This window comes from Salvelinus alpinus, chromosome 18 (assembly GCF_045679555.1).
Source record: "Salvelinus alpinus chromosome 18, SLU_Salpinus.1, whole genome shotgun sequence".
Classification (NCBI taxonomy): domain Eukaryota; kingdom Metazoa; phylum Chordata; class Actinopteri; order Salmoniformes; family Salmonidae; genus Salvelinus; species Salvelinus alpinus.
In genome coordinates, this window is record NC_092103.1 from 25,384,355 (window position 1) to 25,403,614 (window position 19,260).

General features: G+C 42.6%; 1 long non-coding RNA gene across 2 annotated transcripts in view; it reads right to left on the bottom strand.

The window, feature by feature from the left end:
• Positions 1-5,232: 5,232 nt before the first annotated feature.
• LOC139544061 (uncharacterized) overlaps positions 5,233-19,260 on the bottom strand; it is a 71,892-nt gene continuing 57,864 nt past the window's right edge. For both annotated transcript variants that reach the window (XR_011668797.1, XR_011668798.1), the window contains exon 8: positions 5,233-13,014. This is a non-coding gene — a long non-coding RNA (uncharacterized lncRNA). The remainder of the gene's footprint in view (positions 13,015-19,260) is intronic.

Genomic DNA, 19,260 nt, shown 5'->3' on the forward strand with positions numbered 1-19,260 from the left:
AGAGTGGTAGAAATTGGCTTTAGCAGCAGAGACAGAAGAGGAGAATGTAGAGAGGAGGGAGTGAAAGGATGCCAGGTCCGCAGGGAGGCGAGTTTTCCTCCATTTCCGCTCGGCTGCCCGGAGCCCTGTTCTGTGAGCTCGCAATGAGTCGTCGAGCCACGGAGCAGGAGGGGAGGACCGAGCCGGCCTGGAGGATAGGGGACATAGAGAGTCAAAGGATGCAGAAAGGGAGGAGAGGAGGGTTGAGGAGGCAGAATCAGGAGATAGGTTGGAGAAGGTTTGAGCAGAGGGAAGAGATGATAGGATGGAAGAGGAGAGAGTAGCGGGGGAGAGAGAGCGAAGGTTGGGACGGCGCGATACCATCCGAGTAGGGGCAGTGTGGGAAGTGTTGGATGAGAGCGAGAGGGAAAAGGATACAAGGTAGTGGTCGGAGACTTGGAGGGGAGTTGCAATGAGATTAGTGGAAGAACAGCATCTAGTAAAGATGAGGTCAAGCGTATTGCCTGCCTTGTGAGTAGGGGGGGAAGGTGAGAGGGTGAGGTCAAAAGAGGAGAGGAGTGGAAAGAAGGAGGCAGAGAGGAATGAGTCAAAGGTAGACGTGGGGAGGTTAAAGTCACCCAGAACTGTGAGAGGTGAGCCATCCTCAGGAAAGGAACTTATCAGGGCGTCAAGCTCATTGATGAACTCTCCAAGGGAACCTGGAGGGCGATAAATGATAAGGATGTTAAGCTTGAAAGGGCTGGTAACTGTGACAGCATGGAATTCAAAGGAGGCGATAGACAGATGGGTCAGGGGAGAAAGAGAGAATGTCCACTTGGGAGAGATGAGGATCCCAGTGCCACCACCCCGCTGACCAGAAGCTCTCGGGGTGTGCGAGAACACGTGGGCAGACGAGGAGAGAGCAGTAGGAGTAGCAGTGTTATCAGTGGTAATCCATGTTTCCGTCAGTGCCAAGAAGTCGAGGGACTGGAGGGAAGCATAGGCTGAGATGAACTCTGCCTTGTTGGCCGCAGATCGGCAGTTCCAGAGGCTGCCTGAGACCTGGAACTCCACGTGGGTCGTGCGCGCTGGGACCACCAGGTTAGAGTAGCAGCGGCCACGCGGTGTGAAGCGTTTGTATGGTCTGTGCAGAGAGGAGAGAACAGGGATAGACAGACACATAGTTGACAGGCTACAGAAGAGGCTACGCTAATGCAAAGGAGATTGGAATGACAAGTGGACTACACGTCTCGAATGTTCAGAAAGTTAAGCTTACGTTGCAAAAAATCTTATTGACTAAAATGATATAGTACTGCTGGCTGGTGAAATAGGCTAGCTAGCAGTGGCTGCGTTGTTGACTTTGTTTGAAAGTGTAGCTGGCTAGGTAACCTCTAACTGGCTAGGTAACCTCGACAATTACTCTAGACTACACAATTATCTTGGATACAAAGACGGCTATGTAGCCAGCTAAGATCAAACAAATCAAACTGTTGTACTGTAATGAAATGAAATGTAATACTACCTGTAATACTACCTGTGGAGCAAAGCGGAATGCAACTACTCGCTCCAAACCAAACCGGAAGTGCGTATCGTAGAGGGAGAGGCAATAGAAGTGTTGTTTCTTGTATTATTGTCTTTTGTGTCTTTAGAGGACTGCTTCACCTTAATGTCCCCTTTCCCTTTTCTTCTGTCCTTATTTTGTCCCACTTTGTCCCTTCTTTGTCCCTTCTTCTCTTCTGCCAACTAGACACTCCTTGTTAGCTAGCTAGCTTCTTTCAGGAATGTCCCTAGCAACTGCCTAGCAACAGGTAAACAACTTAGCTAGCTAAGAAAACGGTATAATTTTATGAAAAATTGTTACTTTTTCAAAAGCCTTTCTTCTTTGTTTGCTGCTTGTTTGGTCTCCTATTCAGTTTGCAGTTTTCTTTTGATTTTTTTTCGATGTACTTTACTCTAAAAAAACATTTAAATTTCAATATTTGTAGGAGCTCATCTTTTCAGCTGCTGCTGCTTAATTTGGAACTCCGGAATTTTTTATTCAAATAATGTCTAATCTACTATTGGAGGCATTACTTCAGAACATAAAACAACTTTTATATAGCAAAGGTTATCCCTATGTCTAGCACAGCAAATACTTTAATAGTTTACGCATATACTGCAGAACAGTGATTGACATATTTTGTCAGAACATTGACAAAAATTAGGTTAGCAATCAATAACAAAGTTGACACACCATTGACAGAGGTGACAGTTGATGAGTGACAACGATCATGACCGAAAGACATACTAATAAAGGGTTTTAGGTTTTTAATTGCTATCCTAAAGTATGAGATACATTCTTCACATTCCAATCATATTTCTTATATTTTCTTACATTTCTGTGTCAGAAAACAACAACAGTCTCATTTGAATAGAAAAAAGACTAAAGACTAAAAGTAAGACTAAAAGTACAAAAATCATACCAACATATTTTTACACTTTACAATCTGTAAACCGCATATGAGAACCGATTGGGTTTGTGCTCGGGACAAAAAAAGAGAAGAGTCAAGTATCCTATAAACACTGAGTCTGGACTAGAAAAGGTCAAGGCTGTATTGCCAGAATAACTCAAGAGTGTGGAATACTACAATTTGAGCAAACCTCTACTAGAGGTGTAGTATTGGCATGCTTGAGAGGCAGGAAAATCACACTTTCTTCATAAGAATATTGCATGCACTCCATGTTTCTACAGAAGGGTAATTCTATAACTATGAAGAGAAATTTAAGTTAAGCCCTAGTGGTACCTGACAGCCTCTAAGTCAAGGTCCCCCAACTGCCAGTGATTTTATTTGACCCCCCAAGTTTCCTGAGCAATTTTTTATATTTTTTATTGTTGGACATAAAAGATAAAAAACACCAGTAAATCAGCTCCAAGCGATTTTAATGTGGGAAATCTGTTGCAAATTATTCTCACACATAATAGAGATACAGCATGTGATCATATACAAATGTAAGCAAGGTTTAAAATTATTATTTTTTGGTCAAATATTATATCTGTTTGGGCTTGCAGGTCAATTTGTAGTCTACAGATTATTTGTAATTATTTTTTCGGCCCCCTGACCATAAACTTAAGAAAAAAATCAGCCCGGTGCCGAATCTAGTTGATGATCCCTGCTCATAGTCCTTTTTGGTTTGTCACGCCCTGACCATAGTTTGCTTTGTATGTTTATATGTTTTGTTTGGTCAGGGTGTGATCTGAGTGGGCATTCTATGTTGTATGTCTAGTTTGTCTGTTTCTGTGTTTGGCCTGATATGGTTCTCAATCAGAGGCAGGTGTTAGTCGTTGTCTCTGATTGGGAACCATATTTAGGTAGCCTGTTTTGTCATTGTGGGTTGTGGGTGATTGTCTATGTTAGTTGCTTGTGTCAGCACATTTCTTGTATAGCTTCACGTTCGTTTGTTATTTTTGTATAGTTTCGCTAAGTGTTCTCCGTGTTTATTAAATTCATGATGAACACTTACCACGCTGCATATTGGTCCTCCGATCCTTCAAACTTCTCCTCCTCAGATGAGGAGGATGACGAGCGTGACATGGTTAGGTAAGCTAAATGTCAATCATATTGGAATACATCAGGCCACTGTGTGCAGGTTTCATATCAAAACATATAAATGCATGGAACTTAAGTACCTAAGTGACAGATACAGATTTCCGTAACTTTTTTATGATGGAGCGGTTGATTCTTGATTCATTGATTCTCCTTCTGACCTACCTCTCAGACCTTCTTCCCTACCAACCCACACGCGCACTCTGTTCCACCACAGCAGGCCACCTTGTCATCCCCAGGTCGAAGCTCCAGAGCTTCAGTGACAGGGCCTTCTCCAGGGTTGCCCCTAGGCTCTGGAACTCCCTCCCTCCAGCCATCCGTGACTCGGAGTCCATCACTATTTTTCAGTCCCTCCTAAAGCCCCACCTCTTTGACAAGGCCTACCCTTAAGCCCCCACTCATACAAGCAAAGAAATACACTACAAAGACACTCCCCTCTTCACCATACTGACCAGCACTTAACCCAAACCCTACTCGTTAACACTTTACAATAAGGTTCCATTTGTGACGGGTTTATAAAGGGTTTGTAATTACATTAATTGTTAATTAATATTATTAAATGCATTATAAACCATTAATACATGGGTTAACAAATTGGTCAAAATAGTCCTTACCAAATAGTGAGCCTCTATTTACCCCTTGCTATTAATCATTTTTAAATGCACTTAGATATGCGTATAATATTGAACCCTTATGTATCATCATGCAACCTTATATTCAATGGTTGCACAGTTAAACAATAGTTATTTTCTCACTTTTGGGTGTGATGCATTGTTGTTCTGTCCTAGGAACAGAAATGGTTGGTTTTCAGACTATGGTCAACCTCCATGATGTGTCTTGCCCCACGTTTGAAACCATGATGACGTATAGGTACACTTATTTATTCCAGGAATTAATGCCTCATATGAAGATCTCAAGTCATTATTGGTGTGGTTCGCTGAAATTCCCCTGACTGAGATCTGCCCATCTGTAAAACACACTTGAAATGCAGACGACCTGGAACGTGACCAGAATGTTGTGTTGACACTGACGTGATAGTGCGTCGTGAAGAATCAGGATGGACGTGCCCACTCGAGTAAAGGTAAATATACCTTAATAGAAAATGATTCAAGTAAAAGTCACCCAGTAAAATACTTAAGTATCAGAAGTACATGTAATTGCTAAAATATACTTAAGTATCAAAAGTATAAATCATTTAAAGTTGCTTATATTAAGCAATCCAGATGGCACCGTTTTCTTGTTTAAAAAAATGTACGGATAGTAAGGCACACTCCAACAATCAGACATAATAAAATAAAAAAAGCAAGTGTGTTTAGTGAGTCTGCCAGATCAGAGGCAGTAGGGATGACCAGGGACGTTCTCTTGATAAGTGCGTGAATTGGACCATTTGTCTGTCCTGATTAGCATTAAAAATGTAACGAGTACTTTTGGGTGTCAGTGAAAATATATAAAGGATAAAGTTCATTATTTTCTTTAGGAATGTAGTGAAGTAAAAGTAAATGTTGTCAAAAATGTAAATAGTAAAGTACAGATACCACAAAAAACTATTTAAGTAGTACTTTAAAGTATATTTACTTCAGTACTTTACACAGCTGGATGTGGCTATTGTTAAAGATTGATGATATTTACTAGAAGAGAGAGACCAAGTTGAGACGCTAGACCAGGTGGATAAGGTATGATATTTAAGGCAGTTTAATAAGTTGCAAAGATATCTGACAACACGTGCACGGCCCCTTTCTGTCTAATTCTTATGGAATCGTCGGAGAAGAGGACGCTCTACACAGTACATACAGATTATATAGACAACTAGCAAAGTAGGTTGATCTTGAAGTCTGGCCTTCCGATTGGTCGATCTGGGTCGTGGGTAGTCCTGTTCGGCCTGATGTCGACATTCCATTGGCTTTTCACACAGTTCTTTGTCCTAGTCACATCCAAAGGCATCCTGCATGTGCGTTTGTTTTCACAGGCCCTATTCATGGGGGAGGGGATGTGTGTGTGGGTCTGACAAAGTAGTGGGGATGGGTGCATGTTGTGCCAAGAATAGCTTATGTTGAGAAGTGGTTAAAACAAGTTACCAGTATCTTATACAATTTCTTACAAATCCCCCTCTTCACGTCTCACAAGAGACGTGACATAAAAGTTTCTTAGTCCTCAAATAGATAGACAGGTCCAGCTTCCCCATCATCAAGCAATGGGAACATTTGGGCCCTTTCCTGATTAGGGTCTATTGCGGCAGTGATAACACGGCTAGCAAGCGTGCGCGCACATGGAATGCAACAGCATCCACAAAGTACAAGACCACCCGCAAAAACGGAAATAGATACTAGGATAGAGGAAACCAGCGTCTTATATTTACCAAAAGCATCCATCCATGAGTCCCACATAGAAGTGTCCACTCCAGAATGCTGTTTCATCTTACCATTAAGGGTACGAAGTCCCTCCAATGCTACAGTCAGACTCCCATTCGTAGCTGTGTTGTTGGGAATGAAAGTACAACACTGCTCACCAAACATGGCACAGACCCCCCCCGTTCTGCCAATAACATATCCACCGCGATTCTATTTTGAAATGCCATCAGGGATGTAGCTGCCAATTGTCCATGGACCGCCTCAAAGCCTTGTTGAGTCCAAAAATCCCACATTATTAACCAAAAAACGAGAAAATGTTAAACCCTCAGGTCCATCCCTCTATACAACCTGTACCAGGTGGGCTCGTCGCCACCCGGGAACTTCAAACCTTCACAACAGGGAGGACAAACATCACTTTTTATTCATTCGACAACCTCCACTACAGCAAACCAAGGGTCCTCCTCTGTCAGGCCCACTCTCCTGCGAAAACTTGATTCCGTATCAGCCTCCTTGCCACATCTGTAACAGACTTCTTCAAACAAGGTATGATACAGGCAGCACAGCACATGAGCATAAGAAGAACAACAACTAGAGTCAGAAATCCAGTAACCATCATTGTAGTATACTTACCAAACCAACCACCCAGCCAGAGAACAGTCCACTCTCCTCCACACCTGCAAGACCCTTCATCTCCACTGATAACCTTGCCAACCCACTCAGAGCTTTTGAAATGCTCCCATCCGGACTAGTATTGTTTAGGGACAAACGTGCAACACTGTTCTCCAATCATTTTACATACACCTCCCTGGTTGGCCAGAATCATGTCCAGTTCTAGTCTATTTTGTCTACTGGTTTGAGAGGTAGCCTCCAATCGTTCAGCCATCCCCGTAAGTACTGTGTGGGTGTAGTTTAACAAATCATTGTTGATTATAGTAGATATAATTGATCCAAGCATTCTGCTTAGCATCAACAATAGCTGGGCCAAACTGGGCAATAGATGCCACAGGCCATCATTCCTGTTTGATGTCTGGTATTCGTGGGGGACCCCTATTGGGACCCCAGCAGGTTGGTGTGCATGTTATCTGTACCCTCGGACCAAGTAGCGTCTCGGCTCTGCCGTCTCCTGGGTTGGTTCCGAGCCTCTGTGTCATGTGCAGCTCCCAGAAGTTGATTAGCTGTACCAGATTGGAGAGCTTAGGTGGTGGTGTGGGAGTTTGTCTTGAAGTGGTGGAGGAGGCCGGCTGAATCCCTGGTCCGTTGGAACTGGTGGTTGTTCTGGCAGTACTGTGATGGTAACATCCCCATCGTATCCTAATCAGACAGCTCAGGACCACAAGCAGTCCTGTAAAACCCCATCCTCTCCCAGAGAACACATCATCAGCCAGAGATCAAGCAACACTTTCACTTCTATGAACGTTCACAGTGATGAAAGGTCGGGGTCAGGGAATTCTTCATTAAGGAGTTGACCCCTGAGCTTTATTAGCAACAGTTCTTCTCCTTAACTCTGTGATCATTCGGCAGTGCCAGTGTGTCTCACCCTCCAAGTGCGATATGCCCCCAGGTCGAGTGAATCACCTTCTCCTTTAATTCATCTGTAACGCATAAAATCCTGGACATACAGGTTTGGTTAACCACCAGTTTCTCATTTGTTTTATCTGATTATATATTTAACTTCTATACCTATTTGTTAGCTATAATTATTATTATTATTTATTTTTTAATTATTATTATATTTTTTTTTAAATAATTAGTTTATTATCCAATAGGCCCCATCCTATCCTAGACCACAATGTACCCATCCCCCTCTTGATACCTGGCTCTAGCCAGGTAACAACCTTACCTATTCTAAATAATGACTTAGGTAAGAATAGTAAAATATTCTTATGTTCTACATTATCATGTAGGAGCGCCCCTTTCATGTCTCCATTCAGTAACTGTTATCTACCCATTCTGTTATCCATGTCCTGGCGCCCCTTCCGAAACTCCCCTCTCTGCTCTCAAACCTTCAAGGTCTCAGCAGTGTAGGGAGGGCCTGTCTGTCTGCCCTTTCCCTTATCTGTCTGTAACAACTGTTTTGTTTCCAAATTTTAACTAAATGTCTCACTGTTTGGCTTCATCTAAACTCATGGATTTTTAGAAAAACATGTCTATGGTGGCAATTTCTAGAGTCCTTACATATTAATTTACCTCAAAACCAGTATACCAAATGACCACAAATGCATTATCTACATGGCCCTCCCCCGAAGCTGATCAGACTTCAAGAGACAGCCATGATGCAGGTCAAAGGTTACAACACCCCCTTACATTCGCGTTCCATACCATGTCTAGACCTATTAAAGAACCCCTTATCTTTAAAAATTAAACATTTCCTTGTCTAATTAAAACTCAGAAAATAAAACTCTGAATATTCCATATATGAGTGTGCCCCTTTAAGATACCTTGTCTCTGGGAACATGTAAATCCCCTTAACCCAAACGTTTACTACAAACAAAACATAATTACATAGTTATACCTGTCACAAGAATTTAAAACATGGCCAAGAGGATTAAGTCCTCACCACATTAAAGCTCAGGCTTGGACTTAGGTACCGAGCGGCGACCAGTTAAAAAATAGTTATTAACCTGTCCCGGATTTGCCAATTCAGCACGAGCTCCCGAATGATCAAGCTCAGTTTAATTCCGATGCTACCTAGAAGGGTGTCCGAGGCGTGTACGAGGTTGCCAACAACTTACATCTTCAACTTACACTAACTTCTAGTCCCGGACACTGATACAAACTTGAACAGACACTTCAACCGTGCAGGATCCTTCTAGTTCTAGCAACTAGGCCCGCTTCTACGGTGGTCAATCATTTCTCATTTCTCATTACTCATTTCATCTCTTTTCATTCTTAGACTATATGACAAATATCTTTACATCAATGCCTTAGTATGCAACTTATATAATAAATTTAACGGAAATTCATACTCACACTCAGTCACTGATCTTAAATTTGGTTATCTCTATAATACAATATGCAGATTTTTGATTTAACAGGCTCTGCTTACCTTTTGTTTAGTCGACTTTTAGATCAGATTCCTGAGGTGAGATGAATCCCCGGCAGCTCCTTTTCAGGTCACCCGTCTCTCTGGATTTGTCTCCAACTTCTCTCTCTCTTCTCATCAACCTCCTATGGACCGAATTCAGGTTCTTAGAAAACCATCCTCTGCTACCATGTTAAAGATTGATGATATTTACTAGAAGAGAGAGACCAAGTTGAGACGCTAGACCAGGTGGATAAGGTATGATATTTAAGGCAGTTTAATAAGTTGCAAAGATATCTGACAACACGTGCACGGCCCCTTTCTGTCTAATTCTTATGGAATCGTCGGAGAAGAGGACGCTCTACACAGTACATACAGATTATATAGACAACTAGCAAAGTAGGTTGATCTTGAAGTCTGGCCTTCCGATTGGTCGATCTGGGTCGTGGGTAGTCCTGTTCGGCCTGATGTCGACATTCCATTGGCTTTTCACACAGTTCTTTGTCCTAGTCACATCCAAAGGCATCCTGCATGTGCGTTTGTTTTCACAGGCCCTATTCATGGGGGAGGGGATGTGTGTGTGGGTCTGACAAAGTAGTGGGGATGGGTGCATGTTGTGCCAAGAATAGCTTATGTTGAGAAGTGGTTAAAACAAGTTACCAGTATCTTATACAATTTCTTACACTATGAGAAGTGTGCAAAGCCCAGACAGAAGAGATTGCGCAAAAATAATTCACAAGATAAAAATGAGAGGGTTAATTCTCTATGCAATTTGTTTCACTTTTGGATACAGAAGTTCTACTAGATAATTTAGCACGCTGCTCAGCTATCTAGCATTAGGTATAACCTAAAACAGATTTTATAATCTAGAAATTCTGCTAGACGATTTAGCGCGAGATAATCTTTGTCATGATATGTTAACTAGCTAAATAGATTAAGTTTGCTGGCTAGTTAGCGTCGCTACCGAGCCAGCTAGCAAACGTTAGCTTTCAGCTAGCTAGCTAACATTGACATGACATAATTTACATGCAATTTGTTTAGCTAGCTTTTTTCGATTAGCACACTAGCTAGCTAGTTATCTAACCTTTGTCAGCACATTAGTGGTTCCAATTTTAAGGCTAACTTACTAACTATCTAGCTAACTAGTGTATTAGCAAAACATATTATAACTAGCTAACCCCTTTAATCAGTGGTAGCTAGCTATTAGCATTAGCAAGTAAAGTTAAACACTAGCTAGCTATTATTATCATCATCATCATTACTATTAGCAAGCAGTGGATAACATAACTAGTATGCCTAAATGGTTTAAATCATGAGAATGATTAGTAGAGTTATGTGTAGCTCGAACTTCTATGCAAAATTTTCTTAAATTCCTCTTATCTCCCACAGATTCCCATAAGGTCTCAGACTTCATGATGGAAAAATGCTCAGCAAGAAAGAAACAGATTAAGACACAGAAGGGGACCATGAGACCCTATATATTTAAATGGTTAAATCTGTTGTCAATTTCTATTCTGACTTGTAATGTTGAAAAGGGGAGAAAAAGACACCCCCTGTTTATCTGAATTAGCTAGGCTACTCACTATACCAATGATAGGCCACAGATTTGAGTCACTGCAATTAAAATTTCTTTACCAATGTATGTTTCTATTAAATTACATTTTGTTCTTACTATGTATTGCATGTTTGAGGAGATTGTATGCAGTTATACATGTTTTGAACTCCTTAATAAATGGCCAGAAAGTTTCCACTTTCTGTAAGGGTATTTTTTCAGCAGTTATAAATGTTGGTAACTCATTTATTAATGGTCAGTGGTTTGCCATTTTATAATAAAGGTATAATTTTAGCAGTTATACAGGTTGATAACTCAGTTATAAATGTTTATAGGTCTGTCACTTTAAAATAAGGTATACTTTTAGCAGTTATACATGTGGGTAAATAATTTATAGATGATGTGAGAGTTTACACAGAGCTTAGACATACTTATAGACAGTATTCTGTACTCATCACTAAATACATGAGAGAAGATTCAAGACTTTGTTAAACATGTTCAGTCAATGAATGGTGGGCATGAAGACCAAAACATTCAATGTTGTGAGAGGATACCTCCTCCATTGTTTCACAAACCAAAGGTATTACGGTTACCATTTCACACCAGAGTGTTCACTATACTTGGACTATGACAGAGAAGTGGTAAGTGTGTTGATATAATCTGGAAAGGAGTAATGTGTTAGGAATGATGATGGAATAACATCCTGGATGCAAATTTGGCCAGGGCATCAGGGTTTCAAAGGTGGGTCAAGATATATCATGAAAACTAACCTCTTCTAATCCTGGGACAGAAAACAAATGCATCAAACCCAAAACTAACTTGTGCAACATTTTGAAAATAAGGTTGCATGATGATAAATAAGGGTTAATCTTATATTACATTTATAAATGGTTAATAACTGAAGGTACACTTCATGAGCAAAAGTATGTGGACACCCGATCGTCTAATATTTCATTTCAAAATCATGGGCATTAATATGTAGTTGGTCCCACCTATGCTGCTATAACAGCCTCCACTCTTCTGGGAAGGCTTTCCACTAGATGTTGGAACATTGCTGTGGGGACTTGCTCCATTCAGCCACAAGAGCATTGGTGAGGTCGGGCACTGATGTTGGGGGATTAGGCTTAGTTCGCTTTTGGCGTTCCAATTCATCATAAAGGTGTTCAATGGGTTTGAGATCAGAGCTCTGTGGAGGCTAGTCAAGTTCTTCCACACCGATCTTGACAAACCACTTCTTTATGGACCTCGCTTTGTTCACAGGGGCAGTGTCATGCTGAAACAGGAAAGGGCCTTCCCCAAACTGTTGCCACAGAATCGTCTGGAATTTCATTGTATGCTGTAGCGTTAAGATTTCCCTTCACTGGATCTAAGGGACCTAGCACGAACCATGAAAAACAGCCCCAGACCATTATTCCTCCTCCAACAAACTTTACAGTTGGCACTATGCATTGGGGGCAGGTAGAGTTCTCCTGGCATCCACCAAACCCAGATTCATCCGTCGGAATGCCAGATGGTGAAGCGTGAGTCATCACTCCAGAGAACGCGTTTTCACTTTCCAGAGTCCAATGGCAGCGAGCTTTAACCCACTCCAGCCGAAACTTGGCATTGCACATGGTGAACTTAAGCCTGTGTGCAGCTCTCGGCCATGGAAACCCATTTCATGAAGCTCCCAACGAACAGTTTTTGTGCTGGTGTTTCTTCCAGAGGCAGTTTGGAACTTGCTAGTGTTGCAACCGAGGACAGATTATTTTTACGCGCTACAGCACTCGGCGGTCCCGTTCTATGAGCTTGTGTGGCCTACCACTTTGCGGCCGAGCCGTTGTTGCTCATAGACATTTCCACTTCACAATAACAGCACTTACAGTTGACCGGGGCAGCTCTAGCAGGTGCAGAAATATGATGAACTGACTTGTTAGAAAGGTCGGATCCTTTTGACGGTGCCACGTTGAAAGTCACTGAGCTCTTCAGTTAAGCCATTCTACTGCCAATAACTGTCTATCGAGATTGCATGGCTGTGTGCTCGATTTTATACACGTCAGCAACGGGTGTGGCTAAAATAGCCAAATCCACTAATTTGAAGTGGTGTCTACACACTTTTTTATAGCGTAAATATTGGCTCATTATTTGGCAAACACTGACCAGCTATTGCAATATTTTGATGAAAACCCTTTACAAATGAAACCGTATGATAAAAAGTGTGACCCCCAACCCTAAACCGGGTTCGTATCCAAATCCCAACCCTACCCTCCCCATACACTGATACATCACACTATTTCCCTTCTTTGAGCCCACCCCTCTCTTTATACATGTTTTTGTTTATTCTGATGTTTTGTTGAACCATTTTTTTTTTTTTTTACAATTGTAAAGCGACTTTGGGTCCTTGAAAAGCGCTATATAAGTCACATGTATTATTATTATTATTACAATGGGAGAGGTGGATCCTGTCCTGGACGATGCAGATCCCATTGTGATGATGGTCCACTTGACGGGGACAACCTGGCACTCTTGGAAGATCCTTCAACTGCTCCGCTACCAGAGGAATAGGAAGAGAGAGCGAGAGAGGGAAGGGGGTGGGGGGGTTGGTCAGAGAAAGAAAACAGAGAACGATTGCCATTACTACAAAGGATCAGAATCGTATTATTCCACTCCATTCAATGTATACTTCCATAACAATACTGTTACACCACAGAGAAAACTACTGGCCTACAGATGAATCTAGTTGAACATATCAAAAGAGGACATGCGATGGGGATCTTGCAGAGTAAAGTAGGCTACAGGTACATGCTTTGTCACGATAGCAGGTGCAGCTCTCATCTGCAGGTGGCTGCGTGCCAAAATAAAATTATCGATATGAAACAATATAACCAAAATAACGGTAAACTTCGTAGTCTTGAATTAAATCACTCAATCACTTAAGATCCTGGACAGTAAAATACAGCGTGCAATAAGAGACTCTTTAGACTCTATTTATTTATACAGCTCATTGTAACGGTCGTCTTGTGGTGAATGAGCGGACCAAGGCGCAGCGGGTGATGAATACATAATGATATTTATTAAAGCAAAGACGAACCACTAAGAACACTTGAGAAATACAAAAACAACAAAACGACGTAGACAGACCTGGACTTGAGAACTTACTAATTACGAAGAACGCACAAACAGGAACAGACTACATACACGAACGACAAAACGAAACAGTCCCGTGTGGTAACATATACGGACACGGAAGACAACCACCCACAAACAAAGTGTGAACAGCCTACCTTAATATGGTTCTCAATCAGAGGAAACGTAAAACACCTGCCCCCTAATTGAGAACCATATCAGGCAACACCTTGCACCCAACATAGAAATACAAAACATAGAATGCCCACCCCAACTCACGCCCTGACCAACTAAACACATACAAAACAACAGAAAACAGGTCAGGAACGTGACACTCATTCCTTTAAGACTAAAGTCAAGTGGCTACAGTACACTCTAAGCAGGGCACCACAACTGGGTGGGCACTGTGGAATGGCGATGAGTAGAATGAAGGATTGACATGATTAGATTCTATACAAAAGTATTTGGGTACAGGATGGCGCTGACAGAGATGGTCGCCTCGCATCGAGTCCTTAGGAAACTATACAGTATTTTGTTATTTTATGTATTATTTCTTACACTGTTACCCCAGGAAATCTTAAGTATTATTACATACAGCTGGGAAGAACTATTGGATATAAGAGCGACGTCAATTTACCAACATTACGACCAGGAATACGGATTTCCCGAAGCGGATCCTCTGTTTGGACCACCACCCAGGACAATGGCTCTAATTCCAGAAGCCGACCCAAGACAACGGCGCCGCAGAAGGGGCAGACGGAGCGGCCTCCTGGTCAGGCTCCGTAAACCTGCACATCACCCACCGCTTCTGAGTATGCTACTCGCAAATGTCCAGTCTCTTGACAACAAGGTAGACGAAATTCGAGCAAGGGTTGCCTTCCAGAGAGACATCAGAGATTGTAACAGTCTCTGTTTCATGGAAACATGCCTCTCTCGGGATACGTTGTCGGAATCATTTCAGCCACCAGGCTCCTCCATGCATTGCGCCGACAGAGATTAAACACCTCTCTGGGAAGAGGAAGGGTGGGGGTGTATGCTTTATGATTAACGACTCATGGTGTAATCAAAACAACATACAGGAACACAAGTCCTTCTGCTCACCCAACCTAGAATTCCACACAATCAAATGACGGCCATTTTACCTTCCAAGAGAATTCTTGTCAGTTATCGTCACAGCTGTGTACAGTGCCTTGCAAAAGGATTTCATGTAATGGACATACACAAAATAGTCCAAATTAGTGAAGTGAAATGAAAAAAATTACTTGTTTCAAAACATTCTTAAAAATAAAAAACGGAAAAGTGGTGTGTGAATATGTATTCACCCCCTTTGCTATGAATCCCCTAAATAAGATCTGGTGCAACCAATTACTTTCAGAAATTACATAATTAGTTAAATAAAGTCCACCTGTGTGCAATCTAAGTGTCACATAATCTGTCACATGATCTCAGTATATATACACCTTTTCTGAAAGGCCCCAGAGTCTGCAACACCACTAATCAAGGGGCACCACCAAGCAAGCGGCACCATGAAGACCAAGGAGCTCTTCAAACAGGTCAGGGACAAAGTTGTGGCGAAGTAGAGATCAGGGTTGGGTTATAAAGAAATATCTGAAACTTTGAACATCTCACGGAGCACCATTAAATCCATTATTAAAAAATGATAAGAATTTGGCACCACAACAAACCTGCCAAGAGAGGCCCACCCACCAAAACTCTTGAACCAGGCAAGGGGGGCATTAATCAGAGAGGCAACAAAGAGACCAAAGATAACCCTGAAGGAGCTGCAAAGCTCCACAGCGGAGATTGGAGTACCTGTCCATAGGACCACTAAGCTGTACACTCCACAGAGCTAGGCTTTACGGAAGAGTGGCCAGAAAAAAGCCAATGCTTAAAGAAAAAAATAAGCAAACACGTTTGGTGTTGGCCAAAAGGCATGTGGGAGACTCCCCAAACATATGGAAGAAGGTACTCTGGTCAGATGAGACAAAAATGTAGCTTTTTGGCCAGCAAAGACAACGCTATGTCTGACGCAAACCCAACACCTCTCATCACCCGAGAACACCATCCCCACAGTGAAGAATGGTGGTGGCAGCATTATGCTGTGGGGATGTTTTTCATCGGCAGCGACTGGGAAACTGGTCAGAATTGAAGGAATGATGGATGGCACTAAATACAGGGACATTCTTGAGGGAAACATGTTTCAATCTTCCATAAATTTGAGACTGGGACGGAGGTTCACCTTCCAGCAGAACAATGGCCCTAAGAATACTGCTAAAGCAACACTCGAGTGGTTTAAGGTGAAACATTTCAAATGTCTTGGAATGGCCTAGTCAAAGCCCAGACATCAATCCAATTGAGAATCTGTGGTATGACTTAAAGATTGCTGTACACCAGCGGAACCAACTTGAAGGAGCTAGAGCAGTTTTGCCTTGAAGAATGGGCAAAAATCCCAGTGGCTAAATGTACCTAGATTATAGAGATACCCCAAGAGACTTGCATCTGTAATTGCTGCAAAAGGTGGCTCTACAAAGTATTGGTTTTGGGGGGTGTATAGTTATGCACACTTTTCAGTTTTTTGTCTTATTTCTTGTTTGTTTCACAATATATATATTTTTTTGCATTTTCAAAGTGGTAGGCATGTTGTGTAAATCAAATGATACAAACCCCCCCCCCCAAAATACATTTTAATTCCAGGTTGTAAGGCCACAAAATAGGAAAATTGTGAAGGGGGGTGAATACTTTCGCAAGTCACTGTACATTTCCCCTCAAGCAGACACCAAGATGGCACGAAAGGAACTTCACTGAATTCTATGTAAACTGGAAACCATATATCTTGAGGCTGCATTAATTGTAGCTGGAGATTTTAACAAAGCAAATTTGGGGACACGGCTACCTAAATTCTTGCATAATCAAATTTGGGGACAAGGCTACCAGCCCCTTCTTGCATAATCAATGCTTGGAGGTTGTCAGAATTTGTGGGTTTTTGTTTGTCCACCCGCCTCTTGAGTAGTACACTCGACCACTGCTACTCTAACTTTCGCGATGCATTCAAAGCTCTCCCCCGCCCTCCCTTCGGCAAATACGACTACGATGCCATCTTGCTTCTACTGTCTTATAGGCAGAAACTCAAACAGGATATACCAGTGATTAGAACCATTCAACGCTGGTCTAACCAATCGGGATCCACTCTTGAAGATTGTTTTCATGACGCGGACTGAGATATGTTCCAGTCAGCCAGAGAATAACATCGACCTATGCACTGACTCGGTGAGTGCATTGGAGATGTTGTACCTACTGTGACTATTAAAACCTACCCTAACCAGAAACTGTGGATAGATGGAGGCATCCGCGCAAAACTGAAAGCGCGAACCACCACATTTAACCATGGAAAGAGGTCTGGGAATATGGCTGAATATAAACAGTGTAGTTATTCCCTCCACAAGGCAATCATACAAGCGAAATGCCGGTACAAGGACAAAGTGGAGTCACAATTCAACGGGCTCAGACAAGAGACGGATGTGGCAGGGTCTACAGGAAATCACAGCCCAGACGGCATCCCTAGCCGTGTCCTCAGAGCATGCGCAGACTAGCTGGTTGGTGTGTTTACGGACATATTCAAATCGCTCCCTATCCCAGTCTGCTGTCCCAACATGCTTCAAGATGGCCACCATTATTTCAGTACACAAGAAGGCAAAAATAACTGAACTAAATGACTACCGCACCGTAGCACTCACTTCTGTCATCATTAAGTGCTTTGAGAGACAGAGATCATATCACCTCCACCTTACCGGCCACCCTAGACACTTCAGTTTGCATACCGCCCTAACAGGTCCACAGACGATGCAATCGCCATCACACTGCACACTGCCCTATCCCATCTGGACAAGAGGAATACCTATGTAAGAATGCTGTTCATTGACTACAGCTCAGCATTCAACACCATAGTACCCTCCAAGCTCATCAGCAAGATGGAGGCCCTGGGCCTCAACCCTGCCCTATGTAATTGTGTCCTGGACTTTGGCGGGCCGCCCCCAGTTGGTGAAGGTAGGAAACAACATCTCCATGTTGCTGACCCTCAACACTGGGACCCCACAACGGTGCATGCTCAGCCCCCTCCTGTACTCCCTGTTCACCCACGACTGCGTGGCCATGCACGCCTCCAACTCAATCATCAAGTTTGCAGACGACACAACAGTAGTGGGCTTGATTACCAACAACGATGAGACAGCCTACAGGGAGGAGGTGAGGGCACTCGGAGTGTGGTGTCAGGAAAACAACCTCTCACTCAATGTCAACAAAACAAAGCAGATGATCGTGAACTTCAGGAAACTGCAGAGGGAGCAACACCCATCAATATCGAAGGGACAGCAGTGGAGAACGTGGAAAGTTTTAAGGTTCTTGGTGTACACATCAACGACAAACTGAAATAGTCAACCCACACAGACAGTGTGGTGAAGAAGGCGCAACAGCGCCTCTTCAACCTCATGAGGCTGAAGAAATTTGGCTTGACACCCAAAACCCTGACTAACTTTTACAGATCCACAATCGAGAGCATCCTGTCGGGCTGTATCACTGCCTGGTACGGCAACTGCTCCGCCCTCAACCACAGGGTAGCCTAGTGGTTAGAACGTTGGACTAGTAACCGAAAAGGTGCAAGATCGAATCCCCGAGCTGACAAGGTAAAAATCTGTCATTCTGCCCCTGAACAGGGCAGTTAACCCACTGTTCCTATGCCATCATTGAAAATAAGAATTTGTTCTTAACTGACTTGCCTAGTTAAATAAAGGTTTAAAAAAACTCTCTCCAGAGGGTGATGCGGTCTGCACAACACATTACCGGGGGCAAACTACCTGCCCTCCATGAAACCTATAGCACCCGATGTCACAGGAAGGCAAAAAAGTTCAAAGACAACAACCACCCGAGCCACTGCCTGTTCACACCGCTACCACCCAGAAGACGAGGTTAGTACAGGTGCATCAAAGCTGGGACTTAGAGACTGAAGAACCGCTTCCATTTCAAGGACATAAGACTGCTAAACAGCAATCACTTACTCAGAGAGGCTGCTGCCTACACGAAGACCTAATCACTGGCCACTTTAACAAATGGATCACTAGTCACTTTAAACATTGCCACTTTCAATAATGCCACTATAATAATGTTTACATACACCTTAGCCAAATACATTTAAACTCAGTTTTTCACAATTTCCTGTCTAAGGTCAATTAGGATCACCACTTTATTTTAAGAATGTGAAATGTCAGAATAACAGTAGAGAGAATGATCTATTTCAGCTTTTATTTCTTTCATCACATTCCCAGTGGGTCTGTTGCCTTTAAATTGTTTAACTTGGGTCAAATGTTTCGGGTAGCCTTCCACAAGCTTCCCACAAAAAGTTGGGTGAATTTTAGGCCCATTCCTCCTGACAGAGCTGGTGTAACTGAGTCAGGTGTGTAGGCCTCCTTGCTCGCACACGCTTTTTCAGTTCTGCCCACACATTTTCTATGGGATTGAGGTCAGGGCTTTGTGATTGCCACTACAATACCATTACTTTGTTGTCCTAAAGCCATTTTGCCACAACTTTGGAAGTATGCTTGTGGTCATTGTCCATTTGGAAGACCCATTTGCGACCAAGCTATAACTTCCTGACTGATGTGTTGAGATGTTGCTTCA